Raw genomic sequence first — 6,590 nt, 5'->3', positions numbered from 1 at the left:
CGCCCCAGCTCCCCCTTCCTCCCTCACCACACAAAACGCACTCATTTACATTCCTGCAAAATGTTCACCGCAAGAATCCCCCTGCTTCTGGAGCTTGTGCCGCCGCCCCGTCCCCTCCGCACGCCCTCCCGGGCCGCAGACGCCCAGAGACCCTCGGCCACACGCGGGGGGCGGCGCAGCGGGCCCCACTTGAGCAGCGGGACGCGGCCTCTGAAACTCCGGGCCGCGGCGCCCGCCGAGGGGTCTCCTCGCGCCGACAGCGTCCCGGGGGCTTGGGGAGGGCGGCTGCGAGCAGGAGGATGAAGTTCCAGGCCCAAGCTCTCGGGGGGCCGCCCCTTCTTCGGGGCAGGCGCTTCCTAAGGAGGAGTCTCTCGGGGGCGGAGGCGGGGGTGGCGACTGGGGAGCATCGTAGGAAAGGGGCGGGCGGAGCGGTGGACCGAGGGCTTCTAGAGCGAAGCGGCAGTTTCGGGAAGTTTGGGGAGGTCCGACGCGGGGACACCTCCTGGCCCAGGATGGCGACTGAGCCTGGGGGAGTGCAGAACCGGCCCGCGGGGGGGGCCAGGACGCCCCCGGGACACCGGCATCCCCCCGCCTTCGGTGCCCTCTCGTGGTCCGCGGTCACTGGGAGTGGGGGCCCGGGGGCCGGGCAACACATTCCCGGAGCCAGGAGAACCTGGCCTTCAACTCCCCCCATAGACACGCGCCCTCCCCCACAGGATCCTCGGCCGCCGCCACCTTCCCCGGGTCTCGGCCCTTCTCTCCCGGGTATCCCCCTCGGCCTCCCTCCGCCTGGTAAGAAGTGAGTTTGGTGTGTGTCGTTCGCGTGGCTGTCATTAAGGCAGCCTGTTATTGTGCGAGGCTGAATCAGTGGCTCTTTGTGCGCTCAGCTGTATGGTAATGCAGACAGCACCTGCTCCCCGCACAATGCGGAGAGAAAGAGCTCCCCTCCGCGCGCGCCGCGGCCTCTGCAACAATGTCCGGCACATGTTCTAAAGCCCCATCCAGCCCCGGCCCCCAACCCACAACCTTTACACAACCGTCACCTTATTAGGTTTTTACACGTCCATCAGACACTAGAACTTTTGTTTTCATTTTTTAAAGGGAAATGAGTTTATTGGGAGGGTCGAGAACACACGTATCATACAATGAATTATCTAAATTGCCCTCTTAGGCACCATGGAGAAGTAAGTTGGGGCAGAGACTCCTCCTGTGGCACCTAGCTTTGCACTTCTCCCTCTCTTTACCATCCCCGCCAGCGGCTCCCTGACCACCCCCAACACCTCCGTAGCTTCATTAGGGTTCCAGGTGAGTGTTGGAGTGCCCCCTTTGATTGTAGCTTAGCCCCAAGGAAGCAGCCTGGCCAGTGTCCTCTGTAGGTGTGTTAGAACTGCCTTATTGGTGAGAACAGGGCACCGTCGAGGCAGAACGTTACTTTCATCCCGGCAGATGTCTTGATCACAAAGTGTCTAAGCAGAGGGAAAGTCTTCAAACACCAAGGACAACCACTGCAGCCAGACATCTGAAGGTCACGTGGCAAAGTCGTCCAGGGCAGGCCCTCTGGCTGTCGCGCAGCTGGAACTGCTACTCTGTGGCTCCTCTTCAGGTGACCCAGCCTGTCTCCTGCTACCTTGTTTCCCAAATACCTGTGAAGTTTTAGGATCAACAGAGATGTCCACTTTAGGTTTTCCACTGTTGCCTCCTGGAATAGTGAAGAGTTAACCACCAGAAACAAGCACGTGATGGTTAGTGCCAGGTGAGAAAGCCAGGCTGGGACCTCACCGTGAACCCCCTACTGTTTGGTTCAGAGCAAATGGAGTCTTCAGAAGATGCTGCCACCTCCATGATGGTGTCCTTTTTGGGCTCTAGAGGGACTTGCTATCACCACAGGGAGGGGCCAGCTCAAATCCTAATTTAATCTTGCCACCTAGTGTCAGGATCCTTTTTTCTCTAGGTTGATGTTTCCTCCAAAAGCTGACTTCTGAGCATTCTGCTTCCCTAAGGCACAGGAGCTGTTCCCTGTGCTGGGGGGTGGAGGTGGGGGTGGGGGTAGGTGAGAGGGTTTCAGGAGCAGAAGAAATGTAAAAGAAAAGAATTCGAGGTCAGAATCCAGAATCCTCTGCCTGTAAGACTGAGTGTAGATTTCAGTAAGAAATGAAATATCAGGAACCTTTTAATTAGAAAATGGAAGTGGAAAACAGGCTCATTTGAATGCCTGTTTAGAAAACTGGAAATAAAAAGTTCCACGCGCAAGGGCTTAAACCTTGGGGGAAAAAAAGACTTGCCCCAAATCTTTAACAAACCCCCCTCAGTATCAAGTATTTGTTAAATTGACACGGCACAGATTTCTCGATTACGGCGGCAAAGCGGAACTGAAAGGCATCGTAAAATCCATCAGAATCCTGCCCAAAGCGTTCATTCTTTTCCAACTTAATTTATGCCACGCGATTCTGTATTGGGGAAATCAAGCAGAAAGCCCTTTTCTTCTTCTCCTTCTCCTTCCTCCTCCTCCTGTTCTTCTCCTTTCTCTTTCCTCCTCCTCCTCCTCTTTCTCCTTCTCCACCTCCTTCCTCTTCTTCCTTCTCCTCCTTCTTCTCCTTCTTCCTCTCCCCCATTTCTCTCTTCCCACCCCCAAGTTTGTTCCTCTCTCCCTTTCTCTTTCAAAAGCTGTGCTAACGGGGAGACTGTTTAACTTCAGCGTTTCTATAGGAGCCTGTTGTAGTTTAACTCCTGCGCACCAGTAGCTGGGATGAACAAAGGAGAGACTCGAAGTCCAACTATTCATCCTTTCTTTGCACTTTAATTTTCATTGATTGGGAAGACAAGGGGAGCCCTTAGGGATTCGAGCTGGAGGGGACGACACGCCTTTAGACGCCATCAGCCCCCTAGCCAGCCATCTGCTCCGAACCAAATGGCGTTTTTTCACTCCCTAACTGCATGTCTCTATACTCCCACAACTAAGCACTCTGAACCCCACAAATGCATGAGGGTGCTTAAGCCAGGGTATGTTAAATAGGCTTGCCTCAGTGTTGGCCCTGGCTGCCGGAGTCCCTCCTCCCCACACTATAAATCCTCACCTTGCTCATTAGGAAAAAAAACAGGAAACTTTCTTTTAAATACTTTTTTATGTCTCAGCAAATTTACTGTACAAAGTGAGGCTCATTAGGGCTTAGAAGGCACCCAATACATCAGACACAGAAATGGAAGGAGGAATTTGCTGCCTGGTGGTGGTGTTTTTTGTTTTGTTTTGTTTTCTGGGCAGCACAACCCCACAGGCTGAGTAACTCCAGTGTCCAGGGTAAGCTTAGGCTGTATAATGATCAGAGCTGCAGCCACAGCAACCACATGTGGAGTTCTCTGTTTGCTGGAGACACTGATTATCTTCCCACCATTTTATTAGGCCACCTGGGAATAAAAGCTTATGGCCATCATCTTATCAAATTCCAATGTGGCCATCCTCAGCAGGGTGTGCATGACCTAATACCATGGTCACCCAATCCTATTCCAACCCCCCTTTCCAAAGAAAGGTTCTGTTCTCCAGGTTTGTGTGTGGTGGTGACTGTGGTGGGGGCAGGAGGGCCTGTGCAGATTGCAATAAACAATGCCCAGAATAGGCTGAGACTCTAGGCCAGCCACAGGTTCAGTTTTCTGTGTAAACAAGTCTGGAGACTTGAGTGGGGTTTGTGTTTTCTCAGACCAACTGAATACTGTATACCCAACAGAGAGGTTCTCTTATTCCTAAGAAGAATTAGGGTCCTTGTTCAGAACAACAAGATAAAAAACTTCCAGGCAGCAAATCTGGTGTTGATTAAACATGCCAGCTTACTTGAAATAAAGAAGAAGAAGAAGGGGACGTAGACCATGCTTATTAATTAGTATTGGTATCACATCTGCACCAACCACCCTCTGCCCATTCTCCATCAGTCAGTTTTGGAATCTGAAAGCAGTTAACGTAGCGGAGGAATGGACCCGCTTGCTGCCACAAGGGAAGCTCTCAGAGGCGTCCGTAGGCGAAGCCTCTGCGTAGTGGAGCTATGGTGGATACGTCCTTGCTCCTTACTTCTTAAGGCTGTCTTTGGACACGTGAACATAGAACCTTACCCCCCCACACACACACACTCACTGGGCCATGTCCCCTGCCCAGCCACGCCCACCCAAGTGGGTGCACAGATGTGTGGACACTCGGTTGCCGCGCGCGTGGACTTACAAGCCCACGAAGCCATCATTCGTCACAGCCTGGAAAAGGGAGGGGGCGTCGATCTGGTTTATGTTTGGACTTCGAGGCTCCCCCAGCGCTGGCGCGGGCAGGAAGGAGGTGAGCGCCGCCCGCGTGCACACAAGGCAAGCGGCCCCCAGGCAGCGGCGCTTCCAAAGCGGGCAGGAGCGCGACCCCGGCGCGGGCAGCTCTGCGCGGGGGTGGGCGACGGTGGGGGCACGAGAACAGCAGCCGGGGGGAAGGAATCAGCCCCGCAGCGGCTCCTAAGCCTCCCTGCTGGCCGCAGGCTGCGCCGCTGGAGACTCAGCGAGTGACTTCCCCAGTGCGGCGGGGTCCTGGAGCCACACACCCATTTCCTTTCTCAGGATCCGCGGCCGTGCAGAGAACAGGAAGGCGGGCTCCAACCCCACCTGGTTCGTGTCGGGCGGTCGTTTTGCTGTGGGGGGAGTCCGAACCGCGCCACGGGCCTGCGAGACGCCCACTTCTCGCGTGCGTGGAGCCCGGGGCCGAGGCCAGGCCCACGGCGAGCAGCGGAGGCATGTGCTGATTTGCATGAGAACGGGCGGGTCGCGTGGCTCAGCTGGCGGCCCCAGCGCAGATGACGGCTCGGCCGCCGGCCCCCGCCCCCTCCTCCGCGCAGCGGTTCCTTCCCCTGGAACCCGCGGATCATCTGCCGGGACTGTCCAGCGCTCCATCTCCATGACAAAGCGCGTGTTTACCTGTGGCCGGAGCACCGGCGGGCACGCCTTTGTCCCGGGATCAGATTACCGCGGCAGCTGCTCTGGGCCCGCCCCGTGCGAACGCCGGAGCTGCCCCTCCGAACTTCGTGCCCACTGAACGCACCTGGGGCTGGGGGGCCGGGGGTGGGGGGATTAGGTGGAGGCCGCGTGGCCCAGGGGGGCCTGTTTTCAGTGCGATGAATGCCGGACGCTGAGACCCGCGACGGGGAGTGGGCCCACCGGAGGGCTTCCTGGAGGTGGTGGCGGCGCCGGGCAGCATTAGGAGGGGCACCAGTGCGGGGCCCGAAGCGCAAGGGCACAGGCGGCCCGGACGTGCGGCGGGTCATCCCCGGGTCACTGCGAGGGCGGAGGGCGGAGCCAGGGCCCTCCTGGTGGCCCCCAGTCGCCCTCGTGACTGCCCCACGCAGCCTCGCGCCTGGCCGCCGCCTCGTGCGGGACTCGTGCCCGCATTCCCACCTCACCGGGTGCAGCCGGCACGGCCCCGGGCTGTGCGAGGCGACGGCGCACACCGCAGAGCCCTGGGGGCCCGGGGTCGGCGGGCGGGGCCGGGACGCGCCCTTTGTGCGCTCTTGGCGGAAACCGCGCGTTCCGGGAGGAGCGCGGCCCGCCGAGACCCCGGATCCCGACGCCAGGAGGTGCTGCAGGAGCCCGCGCGGAGTGGGCGTCTCCGGCCCAGGCCCCTCCGTGCAGGCCCCCTGCGGCCGCTACCCTCCGCCTCGGCGCGGCGGCTCCTTTCCGGCTCCTTCCGGGAGGTCGAGGCGTCGCACCTGGAAATCGCAGCCTGTGACTTTGTAAAAAAGTGAATGGGGAAGAAAAGGCGCTGAGAGGGGCGATGGGCGGAAGGGCCGTGCCCACCCCAGGGAGGTCGCGGCACCTGTCGCTCCTGGTTCCCAGGGCGGCCTGTCAATCACCCACGCTGGGCTCCGCTCGCCCGGAGCTGGGGAACGCGGGGGCTTCAAGGCCCAGCGCTCAGAGGCTCGCAAACAATAACCTCAGAAACGTGGCGCGCACCCGCAGGGCCTGACATAGCCTCTGGGGTGGCCCCTGGGCCTGTCCGGGTGCAGGGTTAGTTGGCCTTAGGCGCGTGTGGCTCAGGGTTTCCTCCACGCCCTTTCACGCATGTCCCCGCGGGACCCCGTGTTCCCCAGGCTGCTCCGGAGGAGCCCCGGGGAGCGCGTCCGTGGAAGCTTTCGAACGCGACGTCCTTCCCCGCCGCCCCCCGCCTCCCTTTCTGTGAGCATCTGCCGGGGAGAACAGATGTGGGCACCTGCGGTGACCGGCTGCGTGCGTTCCATCCCATTCACAGGCATTCAGACGTCGCCACAATGAGCGGCCTTTGTGTGCACAGAGTCACTAAATATATTAATCTGTACTCCCCAGCGCACCGGGCTGTTTAATTTTTCACTAGCAATAACATCTGATCTAATCCTTAAATCGGCTCCCAAAGCCTTCCCTCCCGCCCACCCCGCCCCCTCCTCCCCGAAAAACGTGTGAAGTTATTCAACTTTCCACCTGTTGCCTGCTGCACTGGGCGTGGGTTATTGCAACCTCTAATGTTGGTTCAGGCAGGGTGGAGGTTGGGGACCGTGCTGGGGAGCTGTTGGCCCACATGGGCATAGGGAGGGCATGTTTATCAG

Source organism: Rhinopithecus bieti, unplaced genomic scaffold, assembly GCF_001698545.2.
Source record: "Rhinopithecus bieti isolate Rb0 unplaced genomic scaffold, ASM169854v2 scaffold_20819, whole genome shotgun sequence".
Taxonomy (NCBI): Eukaryota; Metazoa; Chordata; class Mammalia; order Primates; family Cercopithecidae; genus Rhinopithecus; species Rhinopithecus bieti.
Note: the sequence above shows the minus strand (reverse complement) of the source record.